The sequence below is a fragment of the Dendrobates tinctorius genome, unplaced genomic scaffold (genome assembly GCF_039654945.1).
Source record: "Dendrobates tinctorius isolate UK_male_01 unplaced genomic scaffold, ASM3965494v1 ptg000103l, whole genome shotgun sequence".
Lineage (NCBI taxonomy): Eukaryota > Metazoa > Chordata > Amphibia > Anura > Dendrobatidae > Dendrobates > Dendrobates tinctorius.
Window position 1 is genome coordinate 24,781,049 of NW_027361771.1, and position 18,262 is coordinate 24,799,310.

Below are 18,262 nucleotides of genomic sequence, written 5' to 3' on the forward strand. Positions count from 1 at the left end.
ACAGACGTCATGTCTCGCAGTCCTCACTACAACGTTCAAAAATATTGATTGACCATTGTGAAGTAGTAATTAGCGGGATGTACTTTGTGTAAATATCCGATTCTGAAAATCCTTTTTAATCAGTCATTGAACATAATAAGGTCTTGTTAAGAGAACATAAAATACTATGTCTATGTCCTGCATTCCTTCCTCATGCTTTCATAAGGAATTGCTTTCAAAGAGCACTGTCAGTTTAACCACTGTAATCACAGAATTAGGCCCACAGAGAAAAACTCTGAAGCTTCTAGTTCTTGTTCTGAAATATGTACTAGTCAACTTTTCCATTAAATGTCAGCGCTGTGTCAAAGGACTCATATTAAAGTCTACACACTCAGAAGCTTCGTAATGGCCCGAGGGTATACAGAAATAATTGGCATAATATTCAGAGGTTTTGGAATTATATTTCTACAAGTATTTTGTGCTGGCTTATTGCCTGGTCAGCAAAACCTGTAATTTAATTTTTAATGAAATGACACAAAACAATGCCTCCAGTATTTAGCTGTATACGGGGATTGTTTTTGCCTCAATGTGTATATAATACGTTCCATCAACAAATTCCCTTATCGAAATGTTTATATTTATATACTGTATATACTCTACAGTAAATAAGTGTTAAAAGATGAATCTACCTGTAAGCCCTGTTAATAAGTCTATATATACTGCTTTCAATTCTGCTATTCTACATTAGAAAAAAATAAATTTGCACAAATAATGTACAACTATTCTTGCACAGATCCTATAATTTTAATAAACCAAAATAGATTTTTTTTACTAGAAAAAATGGGAAATTTCAGTTGAAATTATGGCCTAAGATGCACCCTGTATTAGATATAAAGGAGGGCCTTATACCCATTCTGTTTAAATTATCATAAATTGGTTCTCCTAGGCTGAAAAAGGCTATGCACTTTTGAGGGATTTATACCAAGAAAATCTACTCCAGACCATGTTATAGTCTATGGGTGAGTAATATAAAACAGATAAGGGTATGTGCACACGATGAATAAAATTTCTGCACCATTTCAGCATCTCTTGGCAGGAAAAACACAGCTGCAAAATGCAGAGTTTTGGTGCTTTTTTGCCTGAGTTTTTGTTTGATTGGAGTGAAGTCAATGGTGAAAAATGCGTTTCACGGTAGTGTGAAACTTTTGATTTTGATGCTTGAATGTTTCATGTATCAAAATCAGGTATCAGAGTCAGGTATCAAAGTCAGGTATCAGAGTCAGGTATCAGAGTCAGGTATCAGAGTCAGATATCAGAAACAGGTGTCAGACAGAGTATTTCTGATGTTTGACTTTGATAAATGATCATGTCCTAAAATGGACACTGTACGTACCAATAACCTTGTTTATGCTTTGATTTGCAGTTGCCCAAAAATCTAAGTTGGATATTCCACCCAGGAGTTGAGACATCGGGTGCAACAACATCTCTGCAGCATAGGTATGGCTAAAAAGGATCTGGTTAAGGGTAAGAAACATTCATCAGTGGCTTCGCTTTTTCTACAATATCATGATGGTTTAACAAGGGGTCTTAGGGTTATTGGACTCGAAGAGGTAAGACCTGATATTAGGGGTGGCTGTTATGAATGAGTCACCGGAGGAGGAAATAACAAAAATGCAAGCTAAATCCAGAAAATCGGAGAGGTTGGTAGGTAGCAGATTGCAGACCCCTGATCCTATTCACAACAACTAACAGTAGCCGTGGAGCGTTCCTACAGTGGTCCTAGACTCCTCTTCACAGCCGGAGAACTAAATAAGCCTAAAGAATGAAAGCCCCCAACATGTATTGTCAGTGAAAACAGATGAAAACACCAACACAGACAGAAAGACAGGCAGAGCAAACAATGGGGCCAAACTAACTAGATAGGAAAGGATAGAAAAGATGCTGGCTGCAATCCGCAAAAACCCTACCAAAAATGTCCCAACACGTTTGATAGGAAAAACGGCCCTGAAGTCACTAGACTTCAAAATCCCTATATCAACACTGCAATATATTCTGAAGACAGAGCAAAAGAGATTTAACTGATCAGGGACAAAAATGGAAATTCAGCAGAGCCCCAGCCGGGGCTGGCAAAACACAAAACAAAGCAAATCAGCCAAAATCTCATGGAACAATAACAGAGCAAAACAGCTTTAGAAGACAGGAACTGAACTGGAGGCCAGAGCTCAGAGCAGAGAAATCACCAGCAACCCTACAGGGCGTCGGCTGCCTTATATCCACTCACAGATTCCGGATGTCCAATCGCAATCCACCTGTTCAGGTGACAGGTTTCTCCCATCCAAATCAGTTTCACCACTTCCTTTCACCAGCAGAGGGAGTTCATCGGACATCAAAAGTGAATGAGAAAATGAGCTCACAACAGGTGGCAATATCACTTTAGACTTATTGAGAAGAGAATCCAAACGGATTTACAAGCTTAATGGGGGATCAATGCAGAGCTTTTATATACAGGCTTCTATAAACAAAAGTATGCTAGCAATATTGTGCCTTGTTTAATACTAATTATTTCTTGCTTCTTTTTATATTGTTTAGGCACTTTGGTTTGGAACATCACCCCCTAACAGTACCCATTGGCCCCTTTGGAAAACTTCAATTCCCTTATATATTCTCGTATAAGCCAAGATTTTCAGCCCATTTTTTTGGGCTGAGAGTCCCCCCCCCTCGGCTTATACACGAGTCATATACCGGGGGTCGACCGAGGAGGGGGAGCGGGGGTGTCAAAGATCATACTAACCCACCCGGCATGGTCTCTGTAGCCCCCCTGCTTCTTCCATGTTCTCAGCGCCCCTGCTCTTCCTGTGTTCAGTGGTCAGGTGGTACCGCTCATTAAAGTCAAGAATATGCGCATATACTTGACTTTAATGAGCGGTACCACTTGACCGCTGAACGCAGGAAGAGGAGCAGTGCTGAGAACATGGAACAAGCAGGGGGACTGCAAAGACCATGCCAGGAGGGGTTGAGTATGACAGGGGGAGCAATATTCACCTGTCTCAGTTCCACCGCTGCGCTTCGCTTTGCTGTCTTACTCCTCTGGCAGTGACGTTCAGGTCAGAGGGCACGATGACGTAGTTAGTACACACCCTCTGCCTGAACAGTCACTGCAGAGCCGGCAACGCTGGTGAGCAGCAGGCAGCGACAGAGCTGAGTATACAGTTTTTTGTTTTTTTTGTATTTGCAGCAACAGCTGCAGCATATGGGGCATGAACTAGGAAGCATTTTATGGGGGCATAATCTATGGGGCATTTGATGGGGGCATAATCTATAAAGCATCTTATGGGGCATAATATGTGGAGCATCATATGGGGCATAATCTATGGAGCATTTTAAGGGGGAATAATCTATGGAGTATCTTATGGGGGCATAATCTATGGGGCATGCTATGGGGGCATAATCTATGGAGCATCTCATGGGGGTATAATCTATGGGGCATTTTATGGGGGTATAATCTATGGGGCATCTTATGGGTCATAATCTATGCAGCATGATATGGGGCATAATCTATGGAGCGTTTTATGGGCGCATAATCTATGGAGCATTTTATGGGGCATAATCTGTGGAGCATCTTATGGGGCATTTTTATGGGGGCATAATCTATGGGGCATTTTATGGGGAATAATCTATGGCGCATCTTATGGGGGATAATCTATGGAGCATCTTATGGGGCATAATCTATGGAGCATCATATGGGGTATAATCTATGGAGCATTTTATGGGGCATAATCTATGGGGCATTTATGGAGGTATAATCTATTGGGTATTTTATGGGGCATAATCTATGGAGCATCATATGGGGCATAAGCTATGGAGCATCATATGGGGCATAATCTGTGGAGCATTTTATGGAGCATAATCTATGGAGCATCATATGGGGCATAATCTATGGAGCATTTTATGGGGCATAATCTATGGGGCATTTTATGGGGCACATTATGGAGGTACAATTTATGGGGCATTTTATGGAGAATAATCTAAGGAGCATCTTATGGGGCATTTTATGGGGGCATAATCTATGGGGCATTTAATGGGGCATAATCGATGGAGCATCTTATGGGGATATAATCTATGGAGCATCTTATGGAGGCATAATCTATGGAGCATCTTATGGGGTCCATCATGGACTGTATGGAGCATTATATGGGGCATATTTTTTGCTTTGTGCATCCTGTGGGGCCATCATGAACTGTATGGAGCATTATATGTGTCAAAGAAATGGTTAATCTAAGTTCTCTAAAGTCTAGAAAAATAAATGAAAAACAACTGGTAACCCATGACACCATTTTAATTGTTATCATCTGTCTATGTGGTTGGATAATTCTGCCAGTAGTCAGTTCCAAATTCCCCTCTTCTTCCCTTGAATAATGTCTAAATATGTTGAGGCCAAATATCTTCTTGGCCAAAATGTACTAATAGGATATGATTCCACGAATTGTTAAATTGACATAAGGGAAATGCCAAAACCCCCACATATTCCCATCACTTCCAATTAAATAATATCTCATAACTCATGATATAGTTGACATATAGTTTTATAACTATCATTCTTGCCAATTATTGTGTAAGCTCTCCTCCATTTTTGTCAATTGTTACACAATGTTACGGAATTGTCCATATTTGTTCATTTCCTCTTCTGGTTTGCTATAAAAGATCAAGCCCCCACCTTAATAAAGAATGAGATTTACTTGATAGACAAGCAACCTGAGTCTCTTGTTTTATTTCTCCACTCCTAGGAACCTAGGAGTGGAGAACCTGTAATAGGCGACTCTGCTGCTCAGCCAGATTGAGGGCCCGCATTTCCCAACACTTTCCTCTGAACAGCTCCTCCTCTGTCAGTGGAGTTACAAAATATGGCATAGTTTTTGCAGCAATGGGGGCATGTGAACAAATCCAACAGTTGGATAAATTTCGGACCTGGGCAATATAGCTATGGTACTGGACAAATTTATTAGCCCACTGTTTTGACACGTCATTATCCCATGGTTCAAAGACATCATTATCTTTTTTACATTGAATAGATAATATCGCAGTGAGAAGCAAGAATGGATTGTACTTCCCAAATTCCATTCTTTTTAGTTCCTGTAAAATAACTTGCAGTGAGACGCGTGAATCCAGGTGGACGTTCCTTCCAGCTTAACAGATGTAGGTGTGGTCAGCTGAACTTGGTAGGGTCCTTCAAAGCGAGGATCCAGACTTTTCCTCAGGTGCTTTCATATCACCACTCAATCTCCAGGTCATGCGAGCCTGATAAGGAGGACGGATCTGGAAGGGAACTGAAAACACGTGTATGAATTTGCTGCAACACCTGTTGTAATGCGCCCACATAGGCCGTCATATTTGAATGAGAGGCCTTCATCTGCTGAGGAAAGTACAATCCTGTCTTGGGAGGGCTCCCAAACAATACCTCATATGGACTTAAACTTGTCTTTCGGTTGGGAGTTACCCTAACAGTGTACAATGCAATGGGAAGACACTCAGTCCATGGTTTACCTGTTTCTGCCATTGCTTTCTGAATTTTCAATTTCAGTGTACCATTTAACCTTTCCACCCTGCCACTGCTCTGAGGATGATAGGGAGTGTGAAATGATTGTTCCATCCCTAAGGCTCGGGTGATTACTTGGCACACCTGTGAAGTGAAATAACTACCTCGGTCACTTTCAATTACCTCTGGCACTCCAAACCTGCAAACAACTTCTGAAAGTAGCTTTTTAACCACAGTGCATGCATTTACATTAGCACAGGGTCATGCCTCTGGCAAGTTGGAAAAAAGATCCACACCTACCAGCACGAATTCATAGTTGCCTACTCTTGGAAACTGAATGAAATCAATCTGCAGTCGCTGAAAAGGGTACAATGGCCTGGGGGTGCACTTTAGTGGCACCTTCACTGTTTTTCCCACATTATGGCATGCACAGGTTACACATCCCTGTACGAATTTTGAAGCAGCATAATGGAACCCTGGTGCGACCCAACTTGCTTTTACCTGGCTTACCATTCTATCCTTGGATTGGTGTGTTAGTCCGTGGGAGAGGGAGCACACCATAGGGAACAATGCCCTAGGCAAGCAATACCTACCTTCCGCTCTCCACAATCCATCTTCTTCTTGCACCTGCGTGCCTTTGCCATTCTTCCTTTTCCGGTGCAGAGGCCTGGTCTTGCAGGCTCTGGAGTAATTGAAGATCCACCTCCCCCGACACCAGTACAGTGTATGTTCCTGTGCGAAGAGGGAACAAAGCAGCAGCCTTGGCTGCAATATCAGCTCGGTTATTACCTTCGGCTTCCTTAGTGCGCTCTTTAGTGTGAGCTTGCACTTTCACTATAGCAACTTTTTTAGGCAGCTCCAATGCTCTGAGAAGCTGGGCCACCAATTCTGCATTTTTAATAGGCTTAACAGAGGAACCAACAAACTTTCTGCTCTTCCATATGGGACCATAATCATGGCAGATGCCAAATGCATAGCGGCTATCTGTGAAGATATTTGCTGTCAAATGTTCAGCGATTACACATGCCTCAGCGAGTGCTTTCAATTCAGCCTCCTGTGCAGACATTTCAGCTGGCAGTGCTTCACTCCTTACAACCTCATGCTGATCTACAATTGCATACCCTGTGTTAGGTACACCATTTTGGTAAAACCGTGATCCGTCTACATACAGCTCTAGGTCTGCATTGGAAATTGGTCTCTCTTGCACGTTGGCAAGTGGTTGCATTTCTGCCTCCATTAGCTCAAAGCAATCATGCTGAGCTTCAATTGTTTCTGAATCATCAGTGTCTGGTAGCAAAGTAGCGGGGTTTAAAACTGTACACCTTTTTATAGTCACATTTGGAGGTGTAAGTAAAGCCACTTCGTACTTTGTCAACCTGTTCATGGACAAATGTTTGGTCCTTGCCTGGAGCAACAGCTCCTGAACAGAGTGTGGCACTAGAATTTCCAAGGGATTGTCTAGCACCAAGTCTGCAACTTTTTCCTTCAGTATTGCACAAGCAGCAACTGCTTTGATGCATGTTGTTGCTCCTTGTGCTACTGTGTCAAGTTTGGCTGAATAGTATCCTAGGGGACGATGCTTCCCTCCATGTTGTTGTGTAAGCACCCCTTTAGCATGTCCCCCCGATTCATGACAGTACAAACGGAAAGGTATTTCACAGTTTGGAATTCCAAGGGCTGGTGCAGAGACAATGGCTTCCTTTAAGTTTCTGAACCCCTCTTTGGCTTCCGGGGTCAGCTGGCATGGCTGCCTTTTATTACATGCAGATAGTACATCAAAGAGAGGTTGCATCATTTGTGATGCAGCACAAACCCATTCTCTGCAGTACCCAATCAACCCCAAGAAGTGTAGTATTTGAAGTAGGCTCAATGTTTTTGGCTTATGGCTTTTTTCCTTTCTGGTGTTATGTGTTTCAATTGAGGTGAAATGCAATGTCCCAAGAAAATGACCTTTTCTTTTGCCACCTGTAATTTGTCCTTTGACACCTTGCATCCTTCATGATACAAAAATATCAGTAGTGAATCAGTTTCCTTTAGACACACCTGTCTATCTGGGGTACAAAGAGGTAAATCATCCACGTACTGTAACAGCTGCACATCTTCCTTTTCATGGTGCCAGGAAAGAAGGATTCCAGCCATTGCCTCAGAGAACACATAAGGGGAAGTAGCTCCCCTTGAGGCAACCGTGTCCAACAATACTGTTTGCCAGCATGTGTAAAAGCAAACAGCAGTTGGCTCTCTTCATCAATTGGCACCGAGAAATAGGCATAGCTGAGGTAAATGACAGTAAAACATTTTGCATTACTTGGAATCTGATTCAACAAGGTATGAGGATTTGGCACTATGGGTATGTCCACTATCATTAGTTTGTTAATTTCCCTTAAATCATGCACCATCCGGTACACTGCAGGTTGCCCTGCCACAGTCTGCTTCTTTTTTATCGAAAAAAGAGGTGTATTAAAAATGGATCATGCTGCTCAGCTGTTCTCATCCATGCAGCCACTTGCTTCTCATAACCATTTTTCTCAATCCATTTTTCATGTTCTCTGCTAAATCGCTTCCATCTTTCAACATCCAAACACCCATTCTTTGGCATTCCTGCTCGCTCTAAAATATTTGTAGCATTTTTCACCACTTTTTGCCCATGCTCCAAGCACACCAGGTCCCTCATTTTATATCTTGGATCCATGTTTCGTCTTGGATTGGTAAATTTAATAACCATAGCAAAAAGCTATCAGAAGCTGTCAAGGTTAGCTACTCCAATCTTCAGCTCTGATACATATATATATACTAGCAGGATCCCACTGGACGGTTATGATGCCCAGCAATCTCTGCTTCCGAAGTAACAAGCTGAACTTTTACTCTCTGTTCTGTCCTGATTCTACTACACACCTTGTAGAACAGATAAACATATATCGCTACAAACAATACTATTCCAAAAGCAAGCGCTATATATTCCTCATACATCAAAATCTGAATTCTCGCTAGACTCCGAGCATGCCAAGTCTATTCCTGAGTCTGTTCCAGAGAAATCAAAATAATATTCATGCGAGACTATATCTTGCCACCTTGGCATGTAAATCTAGTCTCTAAGATGTATGACCAATTTTTCAATAATGCATGGGGGTGTGGAACCACGTGACAAGAGAACACTCCATACAACTTATTTCCTCTTCTATACTGATGGGGAACAACTGGCGTCAAATGTATTCTTTCCAAAAAACTATCGGACCTTAATCTTCTCACTCTTTTTTCAGCTATAGTAACCGAACACAAACAGTTTTCACACGGCATGTAATACATATGCTTCACAGATTTATACTCTGAGTATTCATCTCAAAGTGTCTTAATGCTACTGGACAATATCCACCTCCTTCAATTCCAAATCTTTGCAATACCTCCGTTAACTCACATCCAGCCGCAAAGATATCTCGAGGTACTCTAAAATGAATGTTTATAGCTAGAAGACACACTCTCACAGGTCCACACCACGTTATAGCTGCCCACTGGCCAACACCTCCAGTGATTTTTTCCTCAGACTGCCAGTAACATGGGGTCGAATCTGTCTGTAAACTTTTTATAACTATACTTTGAACACACTGAGCACAGGACATTTATCAAATCTCCCTTGATAATTCTTCAACTTCTTCAATATCATTTCTTGCAGATTCACACCAAACAATCAACCAATTCTTATCCTTTTACAACTTAGCAATTAGCAAAGCAGCAAAAACATGTAATGACATAATCCACCAGCCAAAGAAAAGCCAACATAGCAATCAAAGTGAGAAGGGTGGGACATGTGTAACACAACATTACTTTCTATTTCAGTTCTGTCTGTTTCATACAAGATACACTCACACACAATTGTTTCAGTAATCCAGACACAATTTCAGCAGTCAGCAGTCTTTTAAGACTATCAAAGAGGAAACAACATTTTTTAGCAGCACTTTTGGTCTATACCAGGTCTTTGCTTTGCAACAACAATTAAGCACACAAAGTTAGAATGTTAGGATGGCTAGTATTTTTAGACAGATAAACAAATACAAATATGCAACAACAAACAAAAACACAAAAACAAAATAGACTAAAGCAAAGAGATAAAAATAAACCTACATTTTGTTACCCGAGGGGATTCCCATTCAAAAATCCAGACAGACTGACCTACCTACCTTGTCTGAGGGAGACAAGAAAGGATGCGAGCAAAAATGCTCACTTACCCCGGTATCCTCTTTCTGCTCTCCCTCCAACAAAAGCAAGGCAATCTTTTTCAGTCCAAATTGATAGTTAAAGGGGAATGCAATCTCGCTGGGGCCTCCAAGTTGTCAGCGTCAGGATTTTTTCTCTAGTCACCAACCTCGGGTGGAGCTCAGGTAGAGCTTCTCTTGCCTAGGAACCTGGGAGTGGAGAAATAAAACGAGAGACACAGGTTGCTTGTCTATCAAGTAAATCTCATTCTTCATTAAGGTGGGGGCTTGATCTTTTATAGCAAACCAGAAGAGGAAATGAACAAATATGGACAATTCTGTAACATTGTGTAACAATTGACAAAAATGGAGGAGAGCTTACACAATAATTGGCAAGAATGATAGTTATATAACGATATGTCAACTATATCATGAATTATGAGATATTATTTAATTGGATGTGACGGGAATATGTGGGGGTTTTGGCATTTCCCTTATGTCAATTTAACAATTCGTGGAACCATATCCTGTTAGTACATTTTGGCCAAGAAGATATTTGGCCTCAACATATTTAGACATTATTCAAGGGAAGAAGAGGGGGAATTTGGAACTGACCACAGGCAGAATTATCCAACCACGTAGACAGATGATAACAATTAAAATGGTGTCATGGGTTACCAGTTGTTTTTCAGTTAGTTTTCTAGACTTTAGAGAACTAAGATTAACCATTTCTTTGACACATGTAATGCTCCATACAGTTCATAATGGCCCATAGGATGCACCATGCAAAAAATATGCCCCATATAATGCTCCATACAGTCCATGATGGACCCCATAAGGTGCTCCATAGATTATGCCTCCATAAGATGCTCCATAGATTATATCCCCATAAGATGCTCCATAATCTATGGAGCATTTCATGGAGGTATAATCTATGGGGCATTTTAATGGGGCATTTTATGGGGGTATAATCTATGGGGCATCTTATGGGGCATAATCTAGCAGCATGATATGGGGCATAATCTATGGAGCGTTTTATGGGGCATAATCTATGGAGCATTTTATGGGGCATAATCTGTGGAGCATCTTATGGGGAATTTTTGGGGGGCATAATCTATGGGGCATTTTATGGGGAATAATCTATGGAGCATCTTATGGGGGATAATCTATGGAGCATCTTATGGGGCATAAGCTATGGAGCATCATATGGGGCATAATCTATGGAGCATTTTATGGGGCATAATCTATGGGGCATTTTATTGAGGTATAATCTATGGGGCATTTTATGGGGCATAATCTATGGAGCATCATATGGGGCATAATATATGGAGCATCATATGGGGCATAATCTATGGAGCATTTTATGGAGCATAATCTATGGAGCATCTTATGGTCCCATTGAAATAGGACCGTGAGGAAGGCACATAGTGCTGAAACATGTAGTCCCTTGCTGGAATGCTATTAATTGATTGGAGTTCCTCATATTTTTTATGACATAATGGATTAATAAAGAAGAAGTTTTTACAAATCTGGTGAACTTTCATCCTTTTGCTGGATCCCAATTTTCTCACATTTCTATTTGTTGGGGCATACTCCCTGCCTGGATCCGTGCAAAACATAAGGTGAACACCGATTACTGCATCAAGAGGAACTCCTTTATGGTGAGCTGGCTATATGTTTTTCACATTGTTTGAATGAATATATATATATATATTTATATATATATCACATACACACACATATACAGTGTATACACATAGCGGGTGTTGATCTACGTAAATGTGCTACTGACATGAAATTATCACCAGATGTCAGTAGTAACGGTGCATCCAATCCACACAGGCGAAGAAATCAACCCATGGATGTCCATAAATTAATTTTCTGAGTACTAATGAAAAATTACAATTCTTATTTCACCCGCTGTGTTTATAGAGTATATACTTTAATGAAGCAGTATTCACACAGTGTGGTAAAATCTTGTTTCTGGTTACCTACAACAACAAAAGCAACCATTATCCTCTGGATCATGGACAGATTGTCCATCACACTCCCTTGCCTGCTTGCAAACCAAAACCTAACCCACCCAAACCTTAACTAAAAGTTTAAATGGGAATCTTGGGCATGGGCCACTCCCAAAATCCAGAGTGGAGGGAGAGACCCATCCCATTATTAATCCTATAGGTCTTTTGAAAAATAAAAGACCATGTCAGATTTTCCTCAATCTGACCAAGTCGACACTTTTATTTTGCATTGTAACCACAGCTGCGGCAATGAATACAATGCACTCCAGAGCATTCAATATGCTTCTATGTGCATCCTGTATATATACACTGTATTTATACAGTACATATGTTTTTCTTGGAATTGGGTTGAAGAAGTAAAAGCTAAAAAAACTAAAATTTGCCAGGTCCTTAATACGTTAAGTTTAACCATTTTTCTTGCTTCTGACACGTATACACTGCATGGTTTCCATGATTTTAATCTAAATTAAGTCCCCCTGCATAGTGAAATACCCATGTACATTGACAATACTTTTATATTGCTGCAAAATTGAAGGAAACAGGGCTATATCGCTTACGAAAATATTATCTATATGAAGCTGGTCTATTCATGTTCTCCAGCCAGGAAAACTTGAAAGAGCTTTTTTTTCCTTTAGGTAAGTAGAGTGTTTACAACTAATTAGAGGGGATGCTCTCTGGTATAGTTCCTTCAATTAGCAGTACAATTGAGAGGGATTACAAGAAATGTATATATTGCTGCTGAACAGAAGAAAACACTGCATGAGACCAAGCAGTTACAAACATGAAGCTAAACAATATTGTCCTCTTGAATTTTAAATTGCTTTATTATGCTGTCAATGTCGCATAATCTTTAAACATGTCCTGAAACAACACTTTGATGATTCAATTTAACATAATTGCAAGTTCCAATGCATTCAGTTTTGTTGCATAACTTCAACAGTATCTAGAAAATTTAGCAAATACTGACAATGTACAAATTAATGAGAAATGGAAAAAGGTCTTAGGAGCGCAGGAAAGAGACTCAGACAAGAGCTGGGTTTAAATCACAACGTGTTAGACGGAGGATCTGTCTTCATCAGGTGAACTTCCACCTGATGAAGACGGATCCTCCGTCGAAACATGTTGTGGTTTAAACCCATCTCTTGTCTGTCTCTTTCCTGCACTCCTAAGACCGTTTTCCATTTTCTCATTGCTCCTATCCTCCATTGGAGGTTTTCGGCTGGAGCTGCGGTGGAGACCTGACATCCTTGTCTGCCCCTGGGTTGCTTCCTAAGCGCTCCTTTATGACCGCTTATCACTGACTCCTAATGTACAAATTAAAGCTTAAACATACTAAATCTTCTGAGTGTACATGGACTATCCATTTGTTCAAATGTAAAATAATGATCATTATTAGTGATAAGTGAGCGTGCTTGTCACTACTTGTCACTTGCTCGAGCATTAGTGTGTTCAAGATGCTCACTGCTCAGCAAGTACTTTAGTAATGCTCATGCTCCCCTAATGTTTGGTGCTTTTTACACAGCCAATGAACATATGAGAATTGCCTGTCAGTCACTGTAATGCCATAGCCATCTTGGTTGTGACATTGCTGTGATTGGCTGGCCATATAGAGTCATTAAGTCTGTATAAGACCCTTGACGCCATGCTCGGCACTGTAACCCGGACACATGCAATGCAGGGGGAGGTGCTGGTGTGAGATGGACAGAATTGTAGCTGCATAATATCCAGGGATTCAGCCACATTTATATTTCTGTGAAGCATAACAACAGACATTCTTAAGGCTAATGATAATAAATAGTAATACTGCAGTTAGCATCACTTAGGGATAGATTGTGCTCAAGGGATCATGTAAGACAGGATAGGGTGAATTGCATGTGCTTTACGCTGCTGATTGCAACTGATACCAAAACCACTTCTCAGAGCTAATGATATTCTGTTTGCTCTTAATCCTGCAACTTGTTCGGATCAGCAAAATATTATTCACCATTTTTACTGCAGCAGTTGTGTGTCAAAAGCATACAGTCAGACTTGGTTGGATCTGAATAACATTGTTCTATTGTGTCAGGAACACCGCACTGCACTTGCTCACTGAGCCAGTGTGCGTGCCCTGAGTACAACAACAGTGCTCAAAGATACCTGTGGAGCAGAGCAGCAGCAGTGACGATGCATGCTTCAGACTATCAGGACCTGAAGCACGTGACTGCTTGGGGCGTGGCCTAAGCTCCACAGAGCTAGGAGCTGCAGGGAAACTCCTAGAAAGGTAACTACGGGACAAGTTACCAAGGGGCATAGACAGGGATGTAAACCAGATCAAGCCAGGGTCAAAGCATGAGGTAGCAGGACAGTACCAAAGGGTTTAGACAGAGTGGATAGTCAGGACGTAGCAATAGATCAGAAAACCAGAATGGACAATAGACGGTACAATAGGGGCAAACGGTAACGGAGTAACAATAGCCAAACCAGGAGGTCAGAACCGGAGAAGACAATAATACCAAAATGTGAGACAGAGAACAGCCCGGGTCATTCACGGGAATGAAACAAGCAATGCAGTATACAAGCACACCAGGGGGGTCAGACACACAGCCAGAATAACAGTATAGCTGACAAGGAATCCTAGTCTGGAGTGAGTTTAAATACCCCTCCCAGATCCAAAGGGAGGCCAGCAAAATTAACCCTGAGAAACCAGGACATTAACCATGTCCTAACCATGACATATTGATTCTGTAGTCTTTTTCCTCCATCTCAATTGGGCAAATTTGCCTGACATTGTAATACTGCAATTTTATTGATTGGTGAAGCTTTAGATTACATTTATTGTACTACAGCTCAGCCTCAACCCCCCAAAAAAGAAATTGTTAAAAAATTTGCATATATATTTATACTGCAGTCTTATATGTCCATCTCAAATGGGCAAATTTGCATGACATTGTAATACTGAATTTTTTCAGCAGTGAAATTTTATAGGGTATTTAGCATGCTACAGTTGGGCCTCAAAACCCCCCAAAATTAAATTGTTAAAAAAATTGCATTAGTATATTTATACTGCAGTGTCAAACGTCCATCTGAGCAGTGCAAATTTGGCTACCAATGTAATACAGCTTTTTTTAGATGTGACAGTTTATGCAGTAATTATCATGCTAAAGTGGACCTCAAAAGCCCCCATCCAAAAAAACCTTGGCTAAAAAATCACATTACTATACTGATACTGCTGTCTGATACATCCATCTGAAGTGGGCACATTTTATTGATATTGTAATACTACAAATTTTTTCAGCAGTGACATTTTATATGGCACTTATGCTAGAGTTGAGCCTCAAAACACACAAAAAAACCTTTGGTGTCAAATAGCATTGCTAACTTGATATCACAGTCGTATACATCCATCTGGAGTGAGCAAATTTTGCTAGAATTCTAATACTGTCTGCAATGTTTTCTCAACAAGGATATATCATACTTAATTTACAATTGTCAAGTCGAGTGGTAAAGTATGGTGAATTGAATGTGATTCTGATTTTGAGCACAGAGGTTGAGGATGTGGGCATGGTGAAACTATGCCCCCTGAGGAACAAATATATCCGAAACGTGCGTAGGGGCAGGTGGGCTGACCACAGGAGATCCCACTGCTGCACTCTGCCAGGTAATCAGTAGGCATAATTTATGCACTTTATCTTGGGAACCCTAACATTTAGAGGCACAGCTTACCATTATTAGGTATCTTTTATGAGCATATTTTCAGCTTGCCACATGGATATGCTGAGTGTATACCATCATTAGGTGTTCCACATGTGCATATCCTACAACTGCACTTGATATTTGACTATTGCACTTAAACACGTGGGCTGATGACTGGATCATGCAGCTTTATAGGAAAATCCCTATTTATTATAATTGCTAGACCTGAAGTAACAAGCACTTTTCACCTACTGTGTCCCCCCCATTTCCTTGTAGATTGTAAGCTTGCGAGCAGGGACCTCACTCCTAATGTCACTGTTTAAATTGTCTTAACATGTATCGAATTTATTGTCTGTACACGTCCCCGCTTGATAGTAAAGTGCTGGGGAATATGTTGGCGCTATATAAATAAAAATTATTATTATTATTATTATTATTATTATTATTATTATTATTATCCTATGCTATTGTCCTGCCACATGGATATGCAGAGTATCTATTATTTTTGTATATTTAACAGTGGATCTGTGTTGTTATGGCTAATGTAACCATGTTTCTGGACTGTTTATTTACAGTTTACATTTGGTCTTACCTGCCCTCCGCACTGCATAGCTGTTTGTTTGCCCACGTCTTTTAACCTTGTCTACCTTTACCTGTTCATGAGACCAATAAAGTTAATATTTTGTATCTATGGACTACATGATTGAGTTCTTTTGGCTTGTTCCCCTCCATTGTAGTATTGTTACAATCAGTCTGTATCAAGTCCTATGCATGGGACAGGGGTGGTGTATTATTTATTAAACCATTTGATAACCTTATATGACTAATATTTCTACAACACCATTTTGTTCCCCCAGCATATCAATGTCTGTCATTTTTATATATTGCTATTCCTGTACCACTTTGTAGGGGGGAGTGGAACACAACTCTTGAAGCCAGACCAGTGTGAAAGACAGTCCAGTCTCAGTAGCCGTGATTCTGGACCACATAATCCTCACCCTGATCCTCCTTCATCCCAACATGCTGGGGACAAGTGATCCCAAACTTGAAAACTCTGAAAAGCTGTACACATTTCTATTTATAGATTATGTCCTCTTGCCCTGCCTATTCCAACATGAGGGTCATGAGGAGATTGTATGTAGCAGTGCTCAAATATTTGAGCAGCCACGCTCACAAGAAGGTAACGGTGGTAAAATGCAACTACTGTTGCAAGAGCTGGATGATGATGAGACACAATTGTCAATAAGTGGTGTTATATCAGCAAGTCAGGAGGAGGACCAAGTTGCGGAAGTGGAAGACCAGATGGTGGACAATGAAATCACTGACCAAACTTGGGAAAGTGACATGCAGAGTAAGGACAACAGGGCAAGGGTCTGCAGCACCACAGCAGGCAGGAAGAGGCAGTGGGTTGTCCAGAAACACAAGGTGGGCAACTGGGACATATTACTACAAGAAGGGGATCATGATGGTGCATTTGTCATGTGTTGGCACTTCGTCATAAAAAATTGGATTTTAGGTTGCAGTTTGGGCACTCGGTCTCAGAAAGGTTTGCATCACTGCTCTATGTGGTCCAGTGGGTTCACATTCCATCCCCACTTGGGACACTCGGCCCACGTCAGCGTGGTCGGTCGACATGGAGGCGCCGGCTGAAGTTGTCAAGCCAAGGTTTTGTTGTTCACGAGTCTGGTGCTTTCTTAAAGTCAGTCAAGTTAACCCAAAAAAACAAATTGGCAACATCTGCCATTCAAGTATCAGCAGGGACATCTACCAGCCTGACCACCAGCAGCATGCTCAGGGACATGCAAACAAATCACCCAACTACTTGGGCCTCTTTCCCTATTCTATAGACATGCCAATTCCCTGTCCATAACGTAGGCGAAGATGTCTCCCACCCTGCATCTGTCATTGCACACTTGCAACCACCTTCAGAAACCATGTCTATGTCCTTGTCCCAGTGCAGCATTCAGCTGTCCCTAGTTCACCAAGCTGATGTAATGTCCCAGACATGAGGGGAGAGAGCAGCTCCTGTCATAACAGACCCCTGATAATGTCTCCTTGTCTACAGTCTGAGGTGAGGGGGCATGGTGGGAGTATGGCCTGCTCCCTGCTAATAAGAATGTCAGTGTGGAAATACGGCACTCTCAGGATCAGGTGCCCGGATAGGATCCCAATTGATAACTTAAATGTTCTAAGAAAAATCCAGCACTCTGAAGTAAATATGGTGAAACAAACATGAGATTTTAATTACAGTGTTCCCAATAGATAATGTGTGTCATACATGATGCCTTGGTCAATAATGACCTTTATCAATCCTACAGAAGGGTCTCCAGCTACAGGGTGTGGGAGAAGAAATAAAGAAGACAGCACTGTGTATATAGATAATGTCCTTTGCTGGAGCTTGTTTTTTACACCATATTTACTTCAGAGAGTCGGATATTTCTTAGACCCTGCTAGTTGCAGTCAGTCCCCAGGTAATGTTTTCTTGCCAGTAGACTGAGGTGAGGGGGTGTGGCCTGCTCCCTATTTGTAGCCCTGCAGAGATGGAGACATTATCAGGGGGCTGGCTGCTACTGGAAGCTGGGTGGACAGTCCACATCTCCACCATGCCCCCTCATCTCATGCTGCAATGAAGGATACATTATGAAGGTGCTGGCCTCTAATAAAAGCCAAGAGCAAGTCACACCTCCACCATGCCACCTCTCCTTGGACTGCAGATATGAAAATTTTATCACTGTGACAGGAGCTGCTCTTCACTTCTCTCCCCTCCTGTCTGGGACGTTACATTAGTGTGCAGCTCCATGCTGTTACAATCAGTCAGTCCCCTGATAAAAGACATTTCTCTGCAGAAAATGTGGTCCCCTCTTCTAAGA